A 27,141-nucleotide genomic window follows, 5' to 3' on the forward strand; every position below is an offset into this window, starting at 1 on the left:
TATTGAGGGATATATACTCCACAGTACTATGTTTCATCACCTCATTTGGCATTCCTTCTTTGGGTAGAATGACATTATATAATTTGTGATGACTTTGTTCTGACATCTAGTCTTCATAAAGGATGGATGGCCCAAAGTCATGGAAGTGTCATCTGTAATAAATTCTAGCTCGACTTTAATCTTTTTCTCACTTGAGGTAACATCAAAGAAGAATATCATACACTGCAAGATGCTTTAGACAAATGATCAGAAGGATGGAGAGAGAGAGAAGATGAGCCCTTGACAGTCTGAATGAAAATTGTATGGATAGTTTTGGTTGCCATTCTAACCATCGGGTTACGAAAGTAATTCGTTCCGCGGCCGCTTTCGTAACCCGAAAAGCCTTCGTAAGCCGAAATGCCATAGGTGCTAATGGGGAAAAGCCGCGATTCCGTGTAAAATAGCGCCGAAAAGCACCAAAAGTTTTTTCGTAACCCGAAAAAACATTCGTAACCCGGAACAATTATTTCTTATGGGATTTTTTCGTATCCCGAAAATTTCATAACCTGGGTATTTCGTATCCCGAGGTACCACTGTATATGTTGCAGGTAAAATTATAAGCTGAAGTGAATTTTGAATGCACTAATGTTTTAAGAAATCATGATTTAACCCTCTGCCCAGAAATTAGTGCCCAGTTCACAGACCCATCAATATTGTATCACTAAAGAAAATTATCACAGATCAGTGACCACAGAAGTAACGTTTTTGTTTCTCCCAACACATATCTCACACGCAATGCTTTTCAAAGTCTGATCATCCATTCAGCTGTGAGTCATCAAGCTGTGAGAAATCTTGAAATGTAATTCATGTGTGAAAATGAATAAAAGAACTTAAATACATTCACTGGATTCTACCCATATTCTGCCCAGGGAGAGGAACATGGAAAATTATCAAGCAAATCCCCTCATTTAATTTGTTCAGCATTCCCAGTTACGTGTACTTTGAGATTTATGGAGTCTTAGGTGAGAGGAAAAGAGGGAAAAGGGGATTTGGCAGGTCTATACATAACTTCTGTAAAATTCATCACCCAAATTTAAAATTAAATGTACCCTCTCACAAATTTCAATAGCAAGATTTAAAACATTTCAGTTTAAAAATAATTTTTGAAATGTTGCTGAATTGCTGAGTTTGTGCAAATTTTTATTTCTGCTGAATTAGAAACACCCTGTGGACAAGTCTTGTCTGTAACCAAGGCCCTGTCTACTTGGTCCAATTGAAATGCCCACCCCACCATGCTAGGTGAATATTTAGCTATTCACATGTGTACCTCTCTGTGCCACCCAGAGTAGCTGTTGGCTCCAGGGCTAAAACAAGCTACCCAGACATGTGATTGATGCAGAGTGCCTCATTCTGACCTTAGAACAAGTGACTTGCTGTGGTGATGGCTACGCTGAGTGGCACAGAGGAATGTGCATGTGAACAGCCGTCCAACATCACAATAGAGGTCCTCAGGTAATGGGAGGATGCCAGAGCTTCTCTGCGGCCATAATACTCAAGACTGCATCCAAAGTATTCTGGCCTGTGCAGACACCACCGTAGTCCTGAATCCATCCTCCTCTCTAGAGGCCACAGTTAAGTCAGTGGCTTAGGGTGCCTTTTATCAACTTTGGCTGACGGCCCAACTCTTTTGTTTTGTTTTTAAATACAGTGATTCACACTTTAGCAAATTTCATGTTGAACTATTGGATTATATAAAGATATAGCCATATTAGTCTGACTCAGTATACAAAGGGATCTTGTAACACCTTTGAGCATAACTGAGAGAAATAGGTTTGTAGCATGGGATGTTGCAGACTGCAGCTGATAAACTGGAAATAGTCTGTGACAGCTTATGATACACATTTTGTTCTCTCAGTTGGTCTCATGTGCTACAAGATCCCTCTGCATAAGTATAGACTGTGTGGGACTTTGCTCAAGGCTGGTCCAGAGGCTGCTGTTGGTGGAGAATGGCTTGGCTTTTGAATTGTGCTGTACATAGTAGCTATACTAAAGGAAGTGCACTGTTCCTTTCACACTACACAATTATAGTCCAGCGATTCCACTTTAACTTCCATGCCATCATCCTGCAGAATCCTGGGTTTGTAGAAGCACTGGAGCTCTCTGGCTGAGAACTCTAAATGCCCCTTACTAAACTAGAAATAAAAGGATTCTATGAAATGTTGTCATGGCAGTTTAGAGTGCAGCCTTAGTACTACTACAATGGTGTAGCATAAAAGGGCCCCAGGTCTAAAGCTTTATTGTTATCAGTAAAATGGAGCCTGAGATACACTGATGCCATCTTTATCATATGAGCTCATTAAAATAAATCATTAGAAATTTCACTAGAATTTTAACATTTTTCACCCTACCATCAACCCAAGGGGCAAAAAGATTATACAACTCTGTTACAGTTATTTTGTTTGTTTGTTTGATGTCTGTGTGTGTATGGAATGGCCTGTGAAATTGACCCTGTCTAGTGGAAAACTAGACATTCAGACTGAGTGGACACGATTGATAAGTGCATGCAAATAAACACACACACACAGAGACAGTGAAGAGTGAATGCTTATGATCACATTCCTCCTGAAAAGAAAAACTAATAGCAATTGGACTAGCAATTGGACTAAATGTGCATAATCGTGAATAAGAATCAGCCCGTAGATTTATTTAAAGTAGATTGAAAATGTTCAAGGTTTTGTTTGTTTGTTTGTTTGGTTTTGCCTCAGAAGGAGGCCGTGGCAACTACACACCATGACCTCTGGAGAGACCAAAAAGAACCTGCTTCTGGGCGGGTTCTTTTTGCATCCCAGAACGGGGTGCCATAGGCGCACTCACATGCCATAATGATGCCCTTTGTGCACAGTGCTGCTTGGGTACTGCACAAAACAAGTGTCATCATGGCATGTGCTGTATAAATGGGCATGCACCAAGATGGCAGCATGGTAAATGCAGCACGGTGAAAACCCAGAGTGTCCGGATGCTCAGCCCTCACCATGCCTACGGGCCAGCCCAAAGTGCTGGTCTGTAGACCCCTAGAACCCAGAGCAGATTCACCACTCCACTGAGACTGGAGACACCAGCCTCCACTGCTATAGAGTGTGCCCTTCTTTCACCATAAGTATATTTTTCCTTCACCCATGATGTACTGCTTTGCTCCAGTTTATATCATAAACTGTTTATGCTCACAACTAAGTCACCTGTAGGACATCAAGTCGAGAAACCTAGCTTTCAGCAGTTAAAACTCACACTTAATCTGCTCTGCAGAATTAATGCATTTTGTCATTGCTTTAATTGACATGGCTCAATGCTATGGAATGCTGGTATGCATAATTTTGTGAGATATTTAGCCTTCTCTGTCAGAGGGCTCTGCTGCCACAACAAACTACAAATCCCAGGATACCATAACATTGAACTATGACAGGAAATTATTGCACTGCCCTTTCTTCCTGCGCTAAATGTGTGATGTAAACTTTAATAGGTGGATTTTATCACACAGCTCTGTGCCCAGGCAGGAGGCATCTCATACCCAATCAAGGCATCCCATACCTTATCTGGACTTCTCCCACACTCTGCAAAGAATAGAAGTCAGGATCGGGTAAAGGTTGCCTCCTGTTTGGGCATGGAGATGTGTGATAACATCCGCCTATTCAAGTTTACATCCCACATTTAGAACAGGAGGAAAGGGTGGTGTGATAATCTCCTCATTATTGTCACTTTGCACTATTCCTGCAATGCAGATTAGCCTTCAGTAAACCTTTATTCAGCAACTACAGATCCATTCCAGAGACATTCATTGTCAGAGCTAAACACCAAATAGTAACATTGCCTAATTAAACTGTACCCATTTTCAAATTTATGACTGGTTTGTCATTCATTATAATTTATAAACACATTTGCCTCTCTCATTCCCAACCACTACTTCTTTGTTGTTACAGCTAGATTCTTGCCACAGAAGTGGAGGCTTCACTCATGCTTGTCTTCCCTACAATATTACCTCACCACCTGTGTCTGAAATCACCATGTCTCAACAATAGCCATTTCTACTGTATAACCAACCCGTCACACCAACTTCCCAACATGTCAGGTAAACCAGTGCAGCGGACAGGTTTAAGTATTGGACTATGACTCTAGAGAGCAGAGTTCAAATCCCTGGTCGGCCATTGAAACACTCCAGGAAGAAAACTGTTTGGGGTCATCCTCAAATATTTCCCAAGCAAACAATGCACAAAACTATCATAGGGTTAACCTAGTGGTTTGAACATTAGACTATGACTCTGGAGACCATGGTTTGAATCCTGGCTCAGCCATATTAATCCACTGGGTGATCTTGGGCAAGTCACAGACTCTCAGGCTCAGACAAAGGCAATGGCAAAATCCCTCTGAAGAAACTTGCCAAGAAAACCTTTCAATAGGTTCACCTTGGGGTTGCCATAATTCAAAAACAGCTTGAAGGAACAAAACATAAAGTTCATATACAATTTCTGTAATCACCCTTTCCCCATACATCTCCCAGTTCAATCTCATACACATGTGTGCAGATTTGCCATTTAAAGAGGACTGCTTCTTTTCTTTTCTTTTTTTCATTCCTTCACACAAACAATTCTATTTAGTGAACAATACTCAGAAGATACCAGATTTTCTTTTACAGTATTATAAACATTCCATAAAACCACAGCAATGGAGTAAATTACCAAGGAGATGATAGTTTAGTATGCCAAGACCTGAGCTCTTAAAGACAATAAAAATGAAAATTTAAAAGGGTCCAGCTTATATGTAACTAAAGGGCTGTGCAGACAGCCCCAAAGGGGTGGCCTCCAGCCACCTCTTTTACAGTCAGATTGTAGCTGCCGCAACTGCACACCACAACCCCAGTCTGGCCTTTGCAGTGTGAAAAAGGGAGCCACAGAAAGCAACTCTTTTTTGCACCCTGCAATGAGTGCAATAGCTGTGGCACTGCGGCTTTACAGTGTTCCTTCGGTGCTGTGTTGTGCAGACGCAGCATCAGAGGAGCAGTGTGATGCTGTGCACCGTGCGGTGTGTCGTGTGGTGTCAAGCCACCCTAGGGTGGAGCTTGGGCTTGCATTGTGTAGATGCTATATCCCAACTCCACACCAACCTGGCCCAAACTGCCGGTGTGCACAGAGCCTCAGTTGCTTTTTTCTTTTAATATATATTATCTGGTTTTGGAACAAATTGGCTGAAACACTGCTTATCTGAAAACTGACTCTATGCAACCATAGCAAGTGCAGTAACATGTAATCTAAATTGGGTATTGACTGTGTTAATGCATATATACTCCTTACCTCTGGCTCCATCCTTTCTATCAAGAGAAAAATTCTAGTAAATCCTATTAATAGTATATATTACGCCCTCCTCCCCTGTTGTTCTATACATATTTCTTCTGTTCTTTAGGAAGGCATTCTATACATGTTTAAATGTATACTTACGTAAGCTGAAACTATAGTGGTATGAACCAAAGCATGGAGGAAAATACACACAAATAATCAGTTGCTTGCCATTAATTCATTTTCCAAAATAATGAGGGGAAAATGACATTATATTATGATTGTAACTTAAGACATAACTTTATTCCTTTTGTGGCACAACTATTATGTTGTAGTTATATTTATAGTTACGGGGTATCTGGCATCACTGAATGGTCGGGGGGGGGAATATCACATAGTTCAAGTCTTTGTTGTGGATCTTTAGATCAGTGAAGTGCATAAAGAAGAGGTCTAGATTTTTTTAAAAATATATAACTTAAAATATCTGTCTTTGAGAATCAGGAAATATCAGGCTCAGAATCATGAAATACCCTTTACAATTGAAACAACAAGGGAGTCTTGTTATTTCTCTCAGCCTGGAACTATAACTCTACTTGTTACAAGCATGTTCCAAGCTCTGATGTGAACTGCAAATCCATTTTAAAAATTCCTGATGGTTATCCCTCCCCACCATTGATTTGCTCACTTGCTGCTGAGATATTGGAATAGGTTAGGTCGGGATAATGAACACAGAACATTACCTCTCATACTGCAATTTGCATTACACTTCCCCAAGAAACCTTGTAATGCATGTAGATGATTTGTAGGGGTAGTTTAAGTGGCTTTCCTTTTAAAAGTAATTTCATCTACCTTCCTATTTTTTTAAAAAGATATATGTCGAAGCCCGAAAAGGTATTGACATTTATCAGAGGAAATGGATTTCAGGTTGTGGCACAGTAAAATGTAGCCTGGAAAAAAATTCTATATATTTCACCAAAGACAATGCAATTGACCTTGGGTCATTGGCTAAAAAGCTACCATTATGAATTGACAGAATAACAGGCTGTCTTCTAAGGCTTAGCATTCAGTCTTATGTTTTGTCAAAGAATGGTCTTTAGCTAAAGAGAAAATGCCAGAACTACCCACAATATTGGGATTTGTTTCTTCAGCTAGACTATAGAAAGTGTATTCCATGGGTTACAATAATGATAAAAATTTTTTGCAAGGGAAATATAAATAAATGTAATGGCACAGAAAAGCAAATTGCTTTTCCCTCCCATTCCAAGTTAGGCAGAAAGTATATGATATTCTAGAGTCATTTTTGTGTTCAGTTTTACAAAACTTTTATTTTTCTTTCTAATGGCAAAAGTTGTCATTGAAAACCTAAAATAGGTTTTCTACTCTACAGAGAGAATCACTGTTTTGCTCCCACAGTTCTTTCTGTGGGTGGATTTTCACTCCTTACAGAAAGAGGGGAGGATTGGGCATAGCTATACTCAGTATTGCAACATTGTTGATCTCTGAGCTGGAACCAACAGGGTTTATAAGTCTCCTTCTCTCTAGCATTAATGTCTTGACTACTTTGTGCTTTTCCAAGCCTCCTGCCCTAAGGTTCAGTCAAGGCTTCAGCTGTTTGCTGTAGTGTTAGGTAGGAAGGAGGAATAGAATTCCAAAATTCTTATCATCCCTGGAGAAGGGTGGGAAATATATTTGCTGTTCTTCCTGCAGGTGAAGTATGTAAAAATTAAAATGCTTCATCTCTCACATGGGAATTTCCATTTGAAACCTGATGTTCTGGATGGCTTTCTTTCCCCAGTACTAAGCTGAGCAGTAAAACAGCAAAGGTTGCAATTGACTTTTGTTCTTGCATGCCTTAAAGTCATTTCTGACTTTTGATTACTCTAATGCAAACCTGTTACAGAATTTTTGGGGGCAGGATTTGTTCAGAGAGGCTTTGCCATTGCCTTGCTTTGAGGCTAAGAGAGTGTGACTTGCCCAAGATCTCCGAGTGGGTTTCTTTGTTTTTGGGGACCATCTTAGATCATAATAAATAAAGCCAGACTAGTACATACATATTGATAATGAGATGATGAAATTCTGTGTTGTGAGGTTTTTTGTTTGTTTGTTTGTTTTTGCAAATGACCGGATTCAAACTTGTCCACCCTAAAACAGAAAATGTTACACAAAGGAGAGGAAAGGTATCTTTTATGGCAAAGTATAGTTTTTATGAACATAGTAAAGACAATCTGGGATCAGTTTTCCATTTCTGCTCCTTATGTGTTGCATTCCAACCAAAATGTGTTGCATTCCAACCAAAATGATTTGTTGAAGAAGCACTCTGTGTAGCTCAGGAAACACACACACAAACACACTGTGGTCCTCTGAGGCAGCTCTCTGAAGAAACTACAAATATTCATACAATTGCATTGTTCCTTATCTGTCAGAGCTTGGAAAGATTGCCTTTTTTAGATTGCAGATCCTATAGCTGGGTGGGTAATTCCAAGTTCCAATTCTCTCCACCCCCTTCTCTCCAGTGCATACTATAATGCCCAACTTATTTAGATCAGCTAACACACATAGAAATAGAATCCAGTATGGTATTTAGCATGTTGGACTTTAGGTGGAAACATCTTGGTTCCTATCCTCTATACAACTTAAATTTATATTGTGGCTTAATTAATCCAAGCCCATGTGTTTCTTTCTGAACTCATCAGAGAATACAGATATCCCATTTAATTATGTAGCTATTCAGGGGTTTTTTAAAGCTGTATTTGGGCCACTGTGTTATTTTATCATAACATATTGCCACCCAGTTATTATTGGACTACAAGTCCCAACATCCCCTGGCTGGTGTAGCCAATGATGAGAAATCCTGCGAGTTGCAGTCCAACAACATCTGGGTCATGGAAGCTGTGCAACCTGAAAGAATAGGAAAATTCACTTTGCAGTCTCTGGAGCTTATGATCTAAGATGGCTCTAAAAAGCATTAGGCAAGTTAGACCAGAGAAAACCACTGGGTGACCTTGGGCAAGTCACATGCTCTCAGCTGCAGCGGAAGGCAAAGGCAAACCCCCTTTGAACAAATCTTGCCAAGAAAACCATGCAATAGATTTGCCTTAGGGTTGTCATAAGTCAAAAATGACTTGAAAGCACATAACAACAAAGAAGGAAGTGTGGATTGCACACACACACACACACACACACATTGTTTAAGTGCTCAACTTAGTACTGAGGCTATAAAACCATTCAGAATTAATTTTGATTTCACATTCTTATCTCGACAGTTCATTTGCAAATGAACCATCTGAAGATTCTCACACGTAGTCCAAAGAGCTGGCAAATTTCTCAGCTCATTAATAAATATTTAAAGGGGGCGAGAAAAGTCCATATGTTTACCAAATAGCAATGAATGATCATCACACCCCTTTTTTCAGGGAAGGTGTATGAAAATATTTTGTCTACTCTGCACTGAAGGCCATCTGGAATGGGACTAAGTCCCTGGCCTGGACTAAGAAGAACCCTCCCTCCAGCCCATCTGGTGCCATCCAGCCATGGATGGAATATACTATGAATACATATTCAAACAATAATGGATCTCACTGAACACAACATAATCTGCACATAACCATGTACAGGATACACCACTGTTTATCAGATTGTCAGCATGCATATGTTGATTTAGCCCAATCTGCTCATGCAGAAAATGAAGTAGGAATTACCAAGTTAGATTGTAGGAAAAAATATATTTGAACATTCCTGTGTTTAAAAATACCTTCTTGATAGTACAAAAACAATACAGCAAGGAGCAAAATGGTACTAGAACTTCTCATCCTAAAGTGTTAAAATTTTGTGATATTTCCAAATCTGTTTATCTTACACCAATTAGTCACTTTGGCCTGAAGCAGATGGTCCAAATAAAGCACCTTCCGGCCACTTGGTGGGCATGGCATTCAAATGATGCATGCCCCCGAAGGGGCCAGAAGCTGCTCTGGGACCAGTTAATGTGGCAAAAAGCTGCTCCTGCCAGCAGACATTTGGGATTGTGGTAGCAGGTGGCTTCAGGACAATAGTGTCCAGGCACTGTGCAGTCCTGGAGTGATCGTGGCCAGAGCAGATGATGATTACTCCTTTTGGCCCATCTGCTTCATCCCTCATTTTCTAAGTTTACGGTCGTTCAGTTTACACTATATGCATCTTGTTTTACCTGTTATGCAAAAGAATATATTTTTTAAAAAAGAATGGTTATAAAAACACCTAGATAAGTGAAATGATACTTGTGGCATATTCCAACAGTCAGTACTGTTTAGTCTTCTTCTTTTCTTCTTTCAAACTCCATTTTATCCATGAATTCTTTGATTAACAAATTCCCTTCCTCAAACAAAGTGGAAGCCGGAGTACATTTCAAGTGAATGCTCTTTGCTTCAATGGATTATTTCCAGCACCAACATTTGATAGATGGGAAAAAATAAATATGTATGTGATCTCATACAATTATTTCATAAGCTTTTAACTTAGATTCAGACTCAATGGAAAGCATGGATAGTTACCACCTTTGTAAAGAGGTTACCGGAAATGGTGATAAGAGTCATTCCTCATCTGACTGAAGATACTATTTTCATTTTCATAATTTTGTTAAAGACCTGGCTAGACGGTATCGATCAAAGAAAGCCAGTATCTGATAAATCAGTGACATGTCAGGCATTATCCATTTGCTGAGGGAAGTAAAATTTTAAAATGTCTTGTTGTAATTGATGCCCAAAAGGACTTTGAGTACTTGAATACTGTGGTATGTGCATCTGCTGAAACTTTGTTTAAAAAAATGATTCAGACTTCATAGCTTTGATGTCTTGCAGATTTTTCCTCTCTTCTTCATGATGATTTTTCCCCTTAAGAGAAAAAAAACATATTCACTATGGAAGCACGTCAATATATTTCAGTGCAGCCTTTCAAACCAGAGCTTCTCCATGTCTATTCTTATAGTTTAACTTTACAACAATAAAATTGTTGCTTCCTAGCTCCTGCAGCTTGGGGCTTCAGGACTTATAAGTGGATTTTTTAAAGGACTTTCTTCAACTATTCAGGGGTTGTGGGCACTAAGTGGAGTGACCTGGTGTCCCCTGCATTAGCATTAAATAGAACTAGGGAAGAAGCATGCTTCTTCTGTCTCTGGCTGCCTCCACACTGCAGAAATAATCCATTTTGACACCACTTTAACTGCCATGGCTCAGTGCTATGGAATTCTGGGAATGTTTGTTGTAGCACCAGAGTTATCTTGATAGAGAAGGTTAAATGTCTCATAAAGGTACAGTGACCAGAATTTGATAGCACTGAGCCATAGCAGTTAAAGTGGCATCAAATTGGGTCATTTATGCAGTGTGGATGCAGTTTCTCTTTTCACAAGCATTATATCTTTTCATAGTATATAATGGGGAGACACTACATACATGATCAGTACAAGCATGACTTGTATGTCAGCTTCTAAAAACGTCAGATTCCTCAATGTTGAAAGCAGATTACTGTACTAGATAACTCTATAGTTTGATGTAGAAAGTCACAATATACACACTACAGGTATCCAGAGTCCTCAGTTAGGTTAAATTGCTTGTATGAGAAGCATCCACCAACACAATCAATGACTATAAATGAGCCTGGAAACCTGGGTGTCTGTATTATCCTTGGATGGCTGAATTGAAGATTGATCTAGAATGGTATTTTTTAAAAGGGTGGGCAGATACGTATGTATGCCATAAAAACCACTTCAAGGAGATTTTTCTTTCCCCCGAATCTTTCAGTCAATGGCCGGTTACAAACCGGCAGTTGGGATGTCCTCTGGACGTCCCATTTTAAAAAGGGGGCGTCTCTTATAGACGCCCCTGAGTCTAGTACGGACTGTGTCCGTACAAGATGGTGGCGCCCCTTCCTAATGGGCGCCGCCATCTTTACGTACTGGACGCATAGCATCCAGATGTGTCGCGACGTCATGGAGGCGCCGCAAAAAGAAGCTCCGAAATGGAGCTTCTTTTTTGCTCCGCGCGGGAGCCGCGCGGTTTGGCTGCTGCGGCTCCCGCGCAGAGCAAACAGCGCCGGCGGGGGACCGCCGCAAAGCGGCAGTTTGTATCCCGCCAATGAAAACATTACAAGACTTTTGAAAATGTACTCAAACCCTAGATATTTTTACCCAGCACATAAACACTTGCTTTCACAAAGCTGTGACAGAGGTCAAATCACACTTCTCGTAACACAAAAATGACCTTCATAATAATAATAAAAAATTACCTCTCTCAAAGACAATGCCTATGGTTCCTCCCTTATACACACTTATTACAATACCAGCCTTCTAATCTTAGCCAGAGTGCTGTGGGTAACCCTATAGCTGAAGGATTTCTTCCTCCCCCTTCTCTTCTGTCTTCTCTTCCATCTTCTCCTACTCAGTGGATAATAAATAGTCAGTGACAAGTCATAATATCAAGAGCAAGATAAGATGTTTTCTGATTGTGACTTCTGTTCTTTCATATATTTTGAAATGTATGAACCTACATTGCTAAGCTTGTATAAAATATTGTTTTATATTCCCCACTGTTCAGAGCTATAGACACAGGGCCTGTGGCAGCCCTTGCCATCACTGGCTTAGATTCTTGGATTGTGGTCTGGGATCCAAAACCCTACTTACAGTATCTTTTATACCCCCCCCCTTCCCTTTCATCTTGACACATCAGTCAATATATAGATTTAACTATCATTTTAATTTCCTCCAGTTCTACTGATGCAGTGCTATTCTGTGGCATTTTGAGAAGTTTACAGGACAGCATCCTTTCATATGGCACCATTTTGACACTGCTTAGTATGCTCCTGCCACTAGCTGCTGTTAGACATGAGTGAGAATTTCAGTGAGGCTCATTTTAAATCAGAATTTACCAACATTTGAACATTTCTTCATATTTCAGTTGGAAAGAAAACACCATTTTATACTAATGAGTGTGGGAGGATCCAAAACTGGATGATTCATCTATCAAGGCACTGGGTTTTGGATACCTGATTTTTAAAAATCTGAGCTTGAATCTCTGCATGTTGAACCATTCAAATACTGCACTGGGATTTCCATCTGAAATGGGTTTCATATATGACCCACCAGTCTGACATGGTCCTTTGTGCTGGAAATAGCTAAATAGCTATAGTCTGACGCGTATGACGTGGACCCACTCTATATTGAATTTGGCCCATGCAAATGAGAAACAATTTTGTTTTATTTACATTTTGGGAATATATATATATATATATATATATATATATATATATATATATATATATATATCTTGAAACCAAAATTCACACTTTTCCATTTCAGAACAGAAGGAATTCAAGATTTGAATAATTCACCCTAGGAGAAAAAAAATGTCCCATTCTGTAGCCACTACTATCGGATAAACTCACTGTGGGCTATTTACAGAGGGCCCTTATCCAAAATCTCCTCACTCTTGGAAGGGGGACATAGGAGAATGTTCCAGGAGAGATTTACAGTTCCTATCTTTTTCTAAAGATGATATGCTGGACTGACTTATCTCACAGTATTTATTTACCTATTGTGTACAGGTTGGACAGAGAGGAAACAAGCTCTACTATCTCCTATTAAATTCATACCAATATTACAAGAGCCTGAAAAGTGAAACAGAAACCTCATGCAAATTATTTCTGGCCTGTTATCAAGACCAAAATGTGTTGATCTTTGGAAATTTGGAAAAACGCAAACAACACTGACAACAAATTTTCCTTTCATTCCCTTCTGTTTGCTCTAATAAAGAACTTCTTTTGTTTGGAAATTGCATAGAAAAGTCAACTTCACATTTTTAAAAAAATGCACAAAATAAAACTACTTCATGCTGCATAGTTCTTAGAGCAGGGGTAGATGAAATATAGTTTCATATAGATGGAATACAGATCTGTTCTTGGTTTGCTTCACACATTTATTCTAAGCAATTCTTGCAAACCTTCAACATGCCAATCCTGTTTAGGGACAGTGGAGCTGAAATAATGTGGCTTCCCTCAGGACATCTAAGCCTTTGCTCATGGTGGAGATGAAATTAGAACCCAGAATATCTTGGTTTGTTTGGCCATATACTACCCAAGCTCTTGCAAGTGCTGTGAAGGATGACAAAACTGTAAACAGATAACTATATTTTGTTAAATATTAATATTCAAACCATGTTTGTTTTAGCCTATGACAAAAGTTGCTGGAAAGAAATAACACTGACAAAATGCTATTACATAGCAAAGTGAAATTCAACTCTCTGCAAGTAAATATTAATTGCATTACACGAACAAAATGCAGGCGAAGCAGCAGAGGGAGAAGGGAGGGGAACTGTTGGAAGAGTGACATACTGAGACTGGAATCATCAAATGTTTCTTCCAAGGTTTAAATATTCCCTGAAGTAAAATAACAGATTGGCTAACATCTGTAGAATTTAGTATTTCAATCAATAACTTAGTGTTAGGCTGTTAGGTAAGCCTCTAGTAATTTTTCCATTGTGTTTTGTGTATAGTCACTATTTTAATCAAAGTCATAAATATTGTCTTTGAGGGAGGGAAGGGAAGAAACTGTAGAAAATATTCTACTTTTTTATCCTTTAAAACTTATCAATAATTGTTAAGAAATACTCAGATGTTACTAACATACCCCTTTTAATTTTATCTAGAATATAGCCATTTATTTGGAATAGTAAAGTTCCTTCCATTTTCTCAAAGCATGAAGGCATACAGGAACACTTTAAAAAGTTTGGGGAACATTGGTAGAACTTTGCACCATATAACTTCTGACTTCTTCCCTGCTTCAAATTCCTTCAGCTTCTGACACACGTGAAAGAAATTGCTCTTTTCTGGAAACCAAATCAAGAAATAAATGGAAGTGTCAAAGGGTACAAAGACATGTGTCTATCATATTTTTTTTTTTAGGACATAGCTCTCATAGCTCAAAAATGAGTCTACTTGTACGCGGTTTCAAGTAACAAAAATACCATGGATGTTAAGTCCAGCTCATTTCTCAAAATGTTTTTGTGTTTGTATGTTTGAAAATGTAAAGGAGACTTAGGTCCAATACACACTACAGACAATCCAGTTTGAGACCACCTAGCACAATTCCTCAGTGCTAGGGAATCCTGGGAAGTGTAGTTTATTGTGGCACAAAAGCTCTCTGACAGAGAAGGCTAAACGTCTCAAAAAATAGTTTTGAGAATTCTCTAGTATTCAGACAGGGCAGTTAAAGTGGTCTTAAACTGGATTATTTCTGCAGTATGTTTTTGGAGCTTAATTCAGAATGCGTGGTAACTTTTCTGTTTTATCCCCATGTTGATGTTTCTTCTTTTTTAAAAATTTAACCTTTACCTACTTATAAGGCCCGGTATAGACTGGCACAAAATGCCAGCCTGTGGGCGGAGTCATTGTGGAGCATCCACACGTTGTATGCTGTGACTCCACTCCTCATGCCATGATGCTACACACCATTCTAGATGGTGCATTCTAGATAGTGTATCATGGCACAACCCTGGTTCTGCATCATCTAGATGATGCAGTGCCAAAAGGGCATCACAAAGCCATGCTGCTGTAGCTGTGATGCCCTTTAGAGGGTGCAAAAAGGAGCATTTTGCAGAGGCTGGCCCTAAAACGGCCCCTAAAAGATTCTAGATGTTTGTACAGCCCCTAAAAGATTCTAGATTTCTTAGGGCTCAGTAAATTATATTCCCCTTTGCAACTAACATTCAATCAATAAATATAAATAAATTTTACATATAAATTTAATATAGACATGACCTGAAAACTATAAAGGAGTAAGTTGTTCATATTTCCCTGCAAATTTCCACCCCACCCCTTTGAGAAGGAAGACATAGTAAAAGCATTTTACTCAACTGGATTCAGAATTTCTGGAAATGTTGCATTTCAGACTAAAATTATGCACAAACTTCTCTCTCTTGGGCACATACTGGAGGTGTGACATCCCTAAGCATGATAATGTACTATGTGCATGGTATACTTTTGTTGCAACTAATTTTATTGTGTTCTAAATATATTAAGGAAATCAGTAGTATCCTTTCTAGTTAGATTATTCATTAGTCTTGATCAAATATATTTAGAAGCTAGGAAATAGATACCAAGTAGAAGCATTTTTTTTTTAATGTTAACTGAAATGTTAACATTATGTACCCAGATCTAGAGAAAATATTTTAAATTAACCCACAGCTCTCTAAGCTTTGGAAAATACTTAAACAAACACACAGATATGAAAATGTGTCTGTTTCTTATTGCATTTTTCATAATACCACTGGTATTCTCATTCTGTCCCAGTTCAGTATCAGGTTTCATTACACCAGATGTTGAATTGTTGAAAAAAAAATGTGTTTCCCCTTTCCCATGCATAAAATGCCCCCCCCTCCTCATGAAGCCACCTGTCTTCATTTTGACATCCTTCCTCCTTTTGGAGCAAGACAGAAAGATTTTATGGATAAGATTTCTTTTTAAAGAAGACTGAACTCAACATATATTTGTAAATATTTTAATCTGTCAAAATTATGTCTGGAATCCTGTTGCTCGCAGGTCTGACCACATAACACCTTTATTAAAATCACTTCATTGGCTGCTGATCAGCTTCTGGGTACAATACAAGGTGTTGGTTATTACCTTTAAAGTCCTACATGGCTTGGGCCCGGGAATGCCTCTCCCTACATAATCCACCCTTCACTCTCAGAACATCTGGGAAGAATCTATTGGAAATACAAATGACTAGATTGACTTACTGCCGCTGCCCCTAAATTGTGGAATGGCCTGCCGGAGGAGATCCGTCTTATTACCACCTGGGACACTTTTAAGAAGGCAGTCAAGATGGAGCTCTTCAGGCGGGCCTATCCAGTTAAAGTAGTGTCAAACTGGATTGCTTCTGCAGTGCAGATGCAGCCATTGTTATGGAGCTTTTGTTAGGTACTTTGAAGTAAATAAGGTTTCAGAAAGTTTTGCTATTCCATGCTGATCATGATGATCATTATTATCTTTGTCAAGCACAAAAATTTACTGATCCCACAATAAAAGCAGTCAAGTGGCATTTTCTTCATAGGAGGATTTATGCTACCAAGTTAGCTAAAAAAATTAAAATTTAGGGATATGAATTTCACTCCTTGAAGCAAACATGACAATTTAACTAGGCTGAACTGTATTTAATATTTGCTTATTCTGATCTGTAAAATATGATTGATTTGTGAAAGCTTCAGCTTAACATTGTGCTATGTGCCATGGATCAAAGAATAAACTGCCATGAATATGGAAAATGTTAGAAATTAGAAATTGACAGAAAACCTTTGGTAAATCATTTGCTTTTAGAGAGTGTTGCCAACGCTACTGGTTTTATATTTTGCTTTAAGTATTTTCTTGTGTTATGTCTATCTTTCTTTTGAATCACAAAGAAACATTAACAAAAGCTCAGCAGGGTCGCTCCAAATACACCCAACTGCTATTGCAGTTGTGTAAAATTGGAGGTCTCAAAGTGCTTACACCTATAAAATATAATTATATTTTCAAAGTTGTTAGGAGCTATTGTTATCACTGCATACTTAAATAGCACCTCTTTAGAGACTGTAATTTTAATTTTAGCTTAGCTTGGGTTGTCAAAGGATTAAACATGCAAATGAGAAACTGATTTTTAAAAGTGTTGATATTGCAAAAAGCTTGTGACAACCTAGAATTACTATAATGGCTTTGACCATGCTTTCAAAGGCATGTCCGCATCACCACATTTCTGTTCTGAGGTTTGTAACCTGGGACTGATTCATGGATATATCTAATTCAACAGATAACCACTCGATGATGTTTTCTAGAAATAAAAATGAATTACAGGCGGGATACAAACCGCTGCTTTGCGGCGCTCTCCCGCCGGCACCATTTGCTCCGTGCGGGAGCCGCAGCAGCCAAACCGCGCGGCTCCCGCACGGAGCAAAAAAGAAGCTCCATTTCGGAGCTTCTTTTTGCAGCGCCTCTATGATGTTGCGAGGCGCCACTGGCGCATTCGCGACATCATAGGCGCCGCGACACGTCTGGATGCTATGCGTCCAGTACGTAAAGATGGCGGCACCCATGTGGAAGGGGCGCCACCATCTTGTACGTATTGTATACGTACTAGGGTTAGGGGGTGCGGAAGCACTGCCCCTTCCTAACCCTAGTACGTATACAATACATACTATATGGCGGTTTGTATCCTGCCACAGATTGTTCAAAAGCTCTTCTAATGGTACTCCCAGTATTCCTTCACACATTTGATGGCTACAGCCTATAGCACACTGTTAGACAGATCTCCCAATTCATTCTCAGCTCATCAAATATACAGTATGATTGACTGCAAGATGGTGATGGTGGTGGAGGAAATTGTTATTGTTGTCATCGTCATCCTTTCAACATTTAATGCATTGGTTCCCTCTCCCTCTCAGTTTTCTCATGCTTCTCCTTGTCCTATTGGTGCCTTGCATGTAAAAAAAAAAGTATCACAAATACAAATTTTCACACTCTGATGTCACTGCAAACATATTAATTTCTGAAAACAACTATTCTTGTTCTGCTATTGAAATAATGAGGGGGAGGAGAATACAATCTACATATGTGTTGATGGCACCTTGTAATTGGAAATGGCATTTGAAGAAGGCTTGTCTAGCATTGTCTCTCTATATTTTTCAATGGTAGCTGAAGATTTTTTTAAGAAAAGAAAACATTCTCTTTAAGATAGGGAGATACAGAAAGGCAGAAAGGGGTTGCCAGACCCTGGATGGAGGCCACAGCAGACAAACGTTGTGGCCTCTGCAAGGCTTAAAAAGAACCCACTCTTGTTGGGTTCTTTTTCTGCCGTGCACGGGGCACCATTCCCACACTCATGTGCAACGATGATGTCCACGTGGTGCCATGCTGTTTGGGCACCATGCCATGCAGACGCCATCATTGTGCATGCCGTGTAAATGGCAGGGTGCCAAGATGGCACCCGTGCCGCACGCTAGGGCTCGGAAGCGTGCAGATGCTCTGCTCTACCAAGCCCTTGTACAGTGGCTCCATTCCTTCCTGGAGGGGACAACCCAGAAGGTGGTGCTAGGGGACGTCTGCTTGATGCCCTGGTCTTTTGCTTATAGGGTCCCTTAGGTTTCTGTTTTGTCTCCTATGTTATTCAACATACACAGTTTTGGGGTGTGGTGCCATCAATATGCAGATGACACTCAATTCTATTACTCCTTCCCGTCCCAATTAAAGAGGCTGTCCTGGTACTAAACCAGTATTTTTAAAATGATATGACTCTTTATATGCATGACTGTTGGTACTGAGAACTCATTTACTGACTGACAAAATTGTGTATGATGGGAACTTTGTAAATGGGGTATGTAAGTCTGTCATTTTTATTCTGTCCTGCTTTGGAATTTTGAAAACCTCTAGTTCTTTCTCTCCCAAATATCAAGTCATTTGTTAAGTTTAGACATTTTTTCAGAAATAAAATGAAATAGAATTTTCCCACATCTGTAGCAGCCAAATTCAACTATTCTCCAGGGTCGTTTCAGGATATGCAGTGTATAAATGCTGTGCTCCAAAGCCACCTGGATAATGGTGCAAAAGGGCCATTTGTTTCAGACCATCATATTGTTTTAGTTTCAGTAATGATGTAAACAGCTTGAATTCAATTTATTGTTTTACATTTTCTTTCTGGGGTGCTGAGGCAATATTTTAGAATTGAGATCTCTTGCTGTGAGGATCATATATCCTTTGTTTCACTTGGATGCACACTTTCCGTTTCCATGTGTGTGTTAGTGTGTATCAGTGTAGTATGAATCTTTGGCATGTTTTCTTTATTTTATAATTAAGCAATTAATTGACTTTATATGAGCACTAATATGCCTATTAATCTGTATCAAATGAACCATCAAGATGAATTCTTATGCACAAAAATGTCTGATTTCATAATTGGTATAGCAGTTTGTATTTCTTTTCCTACATATAGTCACAAAAGATGCTCCATTAAAAGCAGATGAGCATAATTCATTCAGTTGCATACAAGACTGAACTTTTAAGTTAGGCATTTGAAGCACACTGCTTGTTGTCGGTACATATGTAAAGATGATCTCTTTTGATCTTTTCAACCTTGTTTGGCTCAGTAGCTCTTTCCTTTAGAGTTGAATGTGTTGATTTTGTCACATTTTAGGTTTGAAAGGAGTTGTGTGAAAAGTGCTTTATCAACTTCTTTATCTAGTGTTATAATGTGCTTTCTTTACTTAACTCCAGATTCTTTATTTATTTATGTGTTCAATCTAACTTTCATACATACACCGATATGGTCCTGCACTTTTTTACCCCCAAACCCTTGAGAGATACATTGATTTCATGCTGTGGCATACTACAGTGCACCCTTACTTTATGTGGGGGATCCATTCCAGAGTCCCCCGCGTAAAGCAAATACCGCCTATGCTTGAGACCCATTTAAATGAATGGGGCTCATGTATGCGGTGGCACAGTGGTGCGCCCCTGTGGGACGCACCACCCCTTCTCCCTGCACGGCTTTCAACGTATGCTGAAAGCCGCATATGATGCAGGCGCACTGAATACTACTCAGTAACTTAACACTGAGTGCTAGTAATTGGATTTAAAAAGAATCACCTATAAAATAGATTTTGGTGGTGGGGTGTGATGTGGGGTAGAGTGAAACCACTATATGTGTTTTTGATCGCTGATGGCCTTTGCACAACTGGATGTAAATTTTGTTGGGTAATGAAAGGCATGGATGAATCATTCTGATATTCTGCCATGTTAGCTTTTCTTCACAAATAAGGATTTTCATATGATTTGGTTGAATAGGCTTTAAGATTTATGCATCTTCCTTTGTTCTTTGAGTTATAATCTATATAGCTACAGTGCTATTTTATGTTTTATGACAGAACATGATTTCTCTTAGGTTCTTCTTATTGTCATTCCTAAACGCACTTTTCAGAAGCTGTAGTTGTTCCTTCAATTAAGACACTCTTTCTATTCCTTATTCATATACTGATAATTCATTCGAGGAGAAATCTCTTGTCAAATCCAAGCTGATAATTCTGAGGAATGAATAAAACTCTGAGGAGTGGGAGATGTTTGTCAGAGAAATTATTATTATTATTATTATTATTATTATTATTATTATTATTATTATTATTAAGCTTTATTTATAGAGCGCTGTAAATTTATACAGTGCTGTACATACAATCATTTAAAAATAGGGTAAAATAAAATAAAATAAATCTGCCTAAGGTGTACATTCTACTAAAATAATTTAACAAAATATATATTAATATATATTAACATTAAATAATAAAATATAGCAAGCAAATAAAAATAAACCTATGATAACAATCAAGTGATGTCTGGGAACGCTTCCCTGAACAGTATTGTCTGTAATTCAGTTTTAAAGCTGGGTAAAGTGGTGATGAACTGTGCTTGGGAGGGAAGGAGGTTCCAGGAGTGAGGAGCGGCCAGTGAAAAGGGGTGAATCTGGTCTGGAGAAGAGAAAATCCTTGGCTGGGACAATAGTCCTTAGTTCCCAGAAAAGAGGGAGTGAATGGGAAGATAAGGGGAAAGAAGCTCCAATAAATAAGGAGGGGCCAGCTTATGCAGAGCTTTAAAAATCGTCAACATCAGTTTGTAATGGATATGGAAAAGGAGAGGGGGACAATGGAGGGGTGACAATAAAGGAGAAATATGGTCAAAGTGGTGAGCAGAACTGATGATGTGTGCTGCTGAATGCTGGACAGAAATTAAAGGATGGAGATGAGAAAGAGGAAGCCCCACCAGAAGGAGGTTACAAAAACCCAGTCGTGAGACTACTAAGGCATGGACCAGGATCTTGGCAGTGGAGGCTGAAAGAAATGGTCACATTATAAAGAAAGATTCTACATGCCTCTACAGGGATGGCAGCAGCACATTCTAGGGTTCCAGACCATGCAGTTGCTGCGTGTTCTGGAACCCTAGAATCGGCAGCGTCACACTGCTTCATGCCTATGTGTATCAGGTCTTAGATGCTAAAACCTTTGTTATAGCTATATCTAATGAGGCCGTGCCTCCATTCCTGAAAAGACAAAACAAATCAAAACAAAAAAATTACCTTTTCAGCCTGGCAGTTCCCCATCTGAAAGAATCCTGAAGCACTGAAGGTTGGGGCACTAGGAAATAATATCTGTAGTGCTCTCCCAGTTACAGAGCTCATCAAAAACAGGCAGCTAAAGAGGTCTCTCGGCGTCCTGCCACAACTGCCTGCCTTAAAACACCCCATGACTAGAAGAGCACTGAAGACCTCTGTCTGTCTGTCAGTCTGTCTAACACCTCCCAGCCCAAAGGGCTCCCAAGGTGATGATCAAATAAAAAACAATTAAAACAATACAAAGATAAAGTTAAAATAAACATTGGCTTACCTGGTGAGATGTTTGTTTTAAGCGATGGAGACGAAGGCATCCTTGATGTATGGGTTAGACCCTGTGGCTCGCTCTAGGTCAGGCAGGAAGTAGACAAAACTTTAGAGGCGTGTCCACAGGATAGGACTAGCCCCCAAAGCAAGTTTCAGTTAATGTAACAGCCTAGAGAAGGAAGGTTTATAAGAACTCTCAGACAACTAAGAACCAAATTTTAGGGCATCTGAAAAAGACCCAATAACCAAAAAACTGTAAACGTCCAACGGGACGAGAAAAAACACTAATGGTTGACCTCAAAAACTGGGTGCCAGGAGATCAATACCAATCAGAGGGAGGGGAGGATGCCTTCGTCTCCATCGCTTAAAACAAACATCTCACCAGGTAAACCAATGTTTATTTTTCCAGCGATGGAGAGAAGGCATCCTTGATGTATGGGATATGGCATAGCTCCCCAAAAATAAGGGTGGGTAGAAGAAGATTGAGTTAATGAGGTACTACAGCCTGTAGTACCCTTCTTCCAAAAGCCGCCTCAGATGACTGGAAGGAGTCCAGGCGGTAATGTCGGACAAAGGTAGATGTCGAGGACCATGTAGCTGCCCTGCAGATCTCTTCTAGAGAGGCATTAGTGGAGAGTGCTGCCGAGGTTGAAGCACTACGTGTAGAATGAGCGAAAACAGTTCCAGGAAGAGGCTTTGTAGAATCTGTATAACACATGGATATGCAGGACCTGATCCATCGAGAAAGTGTAGAAACGGACACCTTTTTGCCCAAGGAATTTTTGTGGAATGAGACAAAAAGGCTGTCAGTCAAACGGAACCTTTTAGTTCTATTAATATAAGTACGGAGAGCCCTCCGAACATCCAGTGTATGCCAGGTCTTTTCTAAGTCTTTTTTGGGTTGAGGGCAAAAAGAAGGTAGGATGACATCTTGGGACCTGTGGAATGTAGAGTTTATCTTGGTTATAAACATTGGATCTAGTCTTAGCAACACAGAGTCTTCTCTGAACACGCAGAGCTCTTTGTGTATGGACAGGGCGCCAAGTTCTGAGACTCTCTTGGCCAAGGTGATGGCTGTGAGGAATAGAACCTTCCAGGTAAGGAATTTTAAGTCTATGTCTTTTAGTGGTTCAAACGGAGAATATGTTGGCAAGGCTCTAGGTGGCTCTTCCCACGATTGACCAGAAAACCATGTCTTGTCAATGAGGATAGGACCAGATGGACATCCTGACGGCCTTGTTGGAGTGATGGTGAGCGAATTAAGATGTCGTCCAAATAAGGATGGACGTGGATTCCCTGTAGTCTCCAATGGGCCACCAGCGATATCATGATCTTTGTAAAAACCCGAGGAGCTGATGAGAGGCCAAATGGAAGGGCCTTGTATTGGTAATGGTTGTGGTGGTAGGAGAATCTCAGAAATCGGCGGTGGAGAGGGTGAACAGGAACATGAAGGTAGGCTTGAGTTAAATCCAGAGAACAAAGAAAGTCGTGAGGTCTGATGGCCTCTAGGATGGTCTTTAGAGTTTCCATACGGAAACAACATTTTCTGTCAAATTTGTTGACCCATTTTAGGTCCAGTACAGCCCTCCATGACCCGTCCTTTTTTGGCACTATGAACAAAATAGAGTAGCAACCTTTGTACATTTCTGAAGATGGAACTTGTTCTATCGCTCCAATTTGTAGTAGGTGGTCTATGGCTTGTAACATCAACTTGTGTTTTTTGTGACGTTGAGACATCGGTGATGGAACAAAGTGGTCGTGAGGAAGGTTGTAAAAGTCTATCAGATAACCGTGTCTCAGTGTGGTGAGAACCCATTTGTCTGCAGTAGAGGCTTCCCAAATGTGGGCAAAGTGTAGAAGTCTGCCGCCCACTAGGTGTGGTGGCCAGTCATTCTCTGGGGGAATTACGGTTTTGTTTGGAGATAGATGGCCCCTGTTGTTGGTTGGAAGAGTTGTTAGGCCTTCCGAATCCTCGGGAGTGGTATTGTTGTCGGCCATATGGCTTTTGGTCAGACTACTGATTTTTGTTGGACCTAGGGTCTCTGGAACGAAAGGAAGATTGATTGTTTTTCTATGAGCGAAAGGAACCCTGTCCCTGGCGAAAGGATCGCTTTTCATCTCTTTTGGGTAGTGAAGGTAAGGCTTTTTTCTTGTCCTTGGTTTCTATGAGGACAGGTTCGAGTGCGTCTCCAAATAGTTTTTGTCCGCTGAAGGGGGCCATGGTGAGGTTTTGTTTGGACTTGGCATCAACCATCCAATTTTTTAGCCAAATCTGTCTCCTTACTGGGACAGATGCTGCTTGAGCCCTGGCACTCAGTTGCATGATGTCAAGAGAAGCATCAGAAGAAAAAGCCAACACCTTGAGAAGTTTATTGATGCCCTGGCGTAATTTAATGTTGCCCTTAGGTACCTCTTGGATAAGGTGTCTAGCCCAAGTAAAAGCGGCCCTGAAGAGAATGGAGACTGTAGATGCAGCCCTGATGGCTGTGGAGGAGGCGTCAAATGATTTTCTTAAGGTCGAATCGGCTCTTTTGTCTTTGTGGTTTTTTAGGGCATCGTCTCCATCTTTGCAGTAGACTGCGGATGTGGTCAAAGCTGCAACGGGAGCATCAACCAAGGGGACTTGGAGCTTTGACATGACCGATTGGGGAAGGTTATAAAATTTTTTGAATGATTGAGGATTTGGTCTGGCTGTGGCTGGCTTAGACCACTCTTCCCTATTAACCTTCATAAAATCTGAAGTAAAGGGGACCTCGATAGAAGGGGGGCCCAGGTTGTGGGAAGGAGTCGCCCTTTCCCTGGGGAAGGTCTGTGTCTTGAGTTTGAGGGATGGTAGCATTTATAGGCAACTCAAGAATTTTTATTGCTTTTTTCAACAGGATTTGAAAGTCCTCTTGGGGGAAAAGTCTGCTGGAGGAGGGTGTGGGATCTTCTCCATCATCATCATCAACAGATAATTCGTCAAGGGTGAGTAAGCCCTCTTCACTGTGAGATAATTTGTTTGAAAGGTCCTCTGCATCATCCACATCATCAGAAGAATGGAGAATAATGGAGGCTTTGGGCTTTTTTGATTTGTGATGTTGGCCAGTAGGTGGCGCTGGTCGCTTAGTTTTTGTCTTGGCAGCAGCTGAAGAGGAGCCCGGGAGACTTTTCCCGCCCTTTTTGTGAGGCTTGAGGGCAGTTTTTTCTGGGGGTGAATTTTCCCCTTTCAGAGGGAGGGATGGAATCCAGGGAGGAGCGGGCAACTGGAGAGGAGGAAGAGGAAGACCTTGTCCTGGTTGGGGCTCTCTGGGCAGAGGCAGCTTGCTGAGAGGTAGGGAGGGAAGGCTGTCTCCGGTGGTCTGAAATGCTGCCAGTCATCCCCAGAGAGAGGGGAAGGGCTGCAGGACAGGGCTGTTGGCCAGATAAAGCTGCAGCTTGGAAGGATGAGGGAAGCAATTATGGAGGAGAGCTCCGGTGGCAATGCTTGCAGCTGGGGGGCCAGTTGGGTGGGGGTAGTACTCACACCCTGTTCTGAGTCCTCCAATGTGGCCTGGTTCCGGTCTTTTTGCTGGAGGGTGCAGTGGGGCCCCTGTAGGTTCGGAGACGAGGGTTCTCCCTCCTCCGACCTGGCCCTGGCAGTCCTAGCAGCAGGCTCCTTGTCTTCATAGGGGCTGAGAGTGACTGGGTTGCTCTCTAGCCAAGTTTAGGGAATCATAGGACATGCCTGGGCTGTCCTCCTGATCCCCAGCCCCTGACATCGTTGTTGGTCCCCTGGCAGTCCAAAGAGACAGGAGAGGGGACAGATAGGAGGCAGAGGCAAAAGGAGCAGGAGAGAAATAAAGTTGTTGTTTTTGTTGTTGAAAGAAATAGAGGAGGAAAAGCAGCAGAGCTGATCTGAAAGCGTCTGACCAGAGCAGAGGTAGAAATGAAACTGAAACTTGCTTTGGGGGTTAGTCCTATCCTGTGGACACGCCTCTAAAGTTTTGTCTACTTCCTGCCTGACCTAGAGCGAGCCACAGGGTCTAACCCATACATCAAGGATGCCTTCTCTCCATCGCTGGAAAAAAACATATTAAAGTATTCTTAAAATAACTCCTAAAAGCAGTTTAAAAACAATAGTAGAATCCACTTTTAAAACTGTTAAACAGTAATTTCAGACATTGAATGTCATGTAGATAAGCACTGTTTTTGCTGCCCACTGGAAGTTAAAAAAGATGGAGCCAGCCTCATTTTCTTGGGTAGGGAGTTCCACAGTTGAGGCACTGCTACAGAGAAAACCCTGCTATGTGTAGCCACCAAGTTCATGAGGTGTTGGGAAACACAACAGGCATCCTCTGAAGATCTCAAATTTCTGGCATGTTCATGTACGGGGAGATAGTCTTTCAGCTATCTTGGCCTTTCTAGGTCAACACCAGTACATTGAATTGAGGTTGGGTAGCAGATTTTCCCAGCAACCTTTCCCATAAACATGATCTGCAGTGCTTTAGAAATGATTTAGTTGAGACAGTACCGGTATGTTTTAAAGGTCATATTCTGTCATTAATTACCATTAACATGAATCCTCAGCAGTTACAAGACTTTAATCCAGTAATCCAGTTAATGGACTCTTAACTGCTGAACAGGACTCTAGCATTGACTGTAAAAACGCAATTAAACAAGTATCATATTAACACACAATTAAAGGAAATAAAATTATTCAAAAACATAACAATATAGATTAAAATACCACATAGACAAAAACCCTTTTGTACAACTAATTCATTATCAAGTGCTTGCTTAAATTAAATAAGAACTGTCTTTTCTTGTGAGGAAGGAAGATCATTCCAAGGACTTACAATTTTTTACAGGGCATAAGGTTTTGTTCACTACAACAAAATTCATCAGATGTATGTGATATGACAAGGCAGGCTACCATCCATGAAAACTTCTGCCAAAACACCTTAGTCTTTAAGATGCTACAACAGTTTTTACTGGTTATATAAATTATAGCGTCTGAACATCACCCACACAGTTGTGTCACAACCGTTGTTGTGTGCCTTCAAGTATTTTCTGACTTATGGTGACCCTAAGGTGAACCTTTCACAGAATTTTCTTCTCAAGATTGTTCAGATGAGGTTTGGAAGTGCCTTCCTCTGAGGCTGAAAGTGTAACTTGCCTAAGATCAACCAGTGGGTTTCCATATGTGAGAAAGGATTTGAATGCTGGGCTCCAAAGTCGTAGTCCAGCACACAAGTCACCAGAACACACTGACTTCTCCACATTAAAAACCAATATTGCATCACGTTCTGCACTCTCAAAGAGAGAGTTTGTAAATAGACATTTTTAATCCTCTGTACCAGTTTCTGGAGTTTCTGAAGCTTCCTCTGATATAAAAGACAGAAAATGCATGCCTAGTAGTCAAAATATATTTGTTCTCACAAAGTTAAATTTTCCCTTTCCTCAGAT

Source organism: Sceloporus undulatus, chromosome 4 (assembly GCF_019175285.1).
Source record: "Sceloporus undulatus isolate JIND9_A2432 ecotype Alabama chromosome 4, SceUnd_v1.1, whole genome shotgun sequence".
Taxonomy (NCBI): Eukaryota; Metazoa; Chordata; class Lepidosauria; order Squamata; family Phrynosomatidae; genus Sceloporus; species Sceloporus undulatus.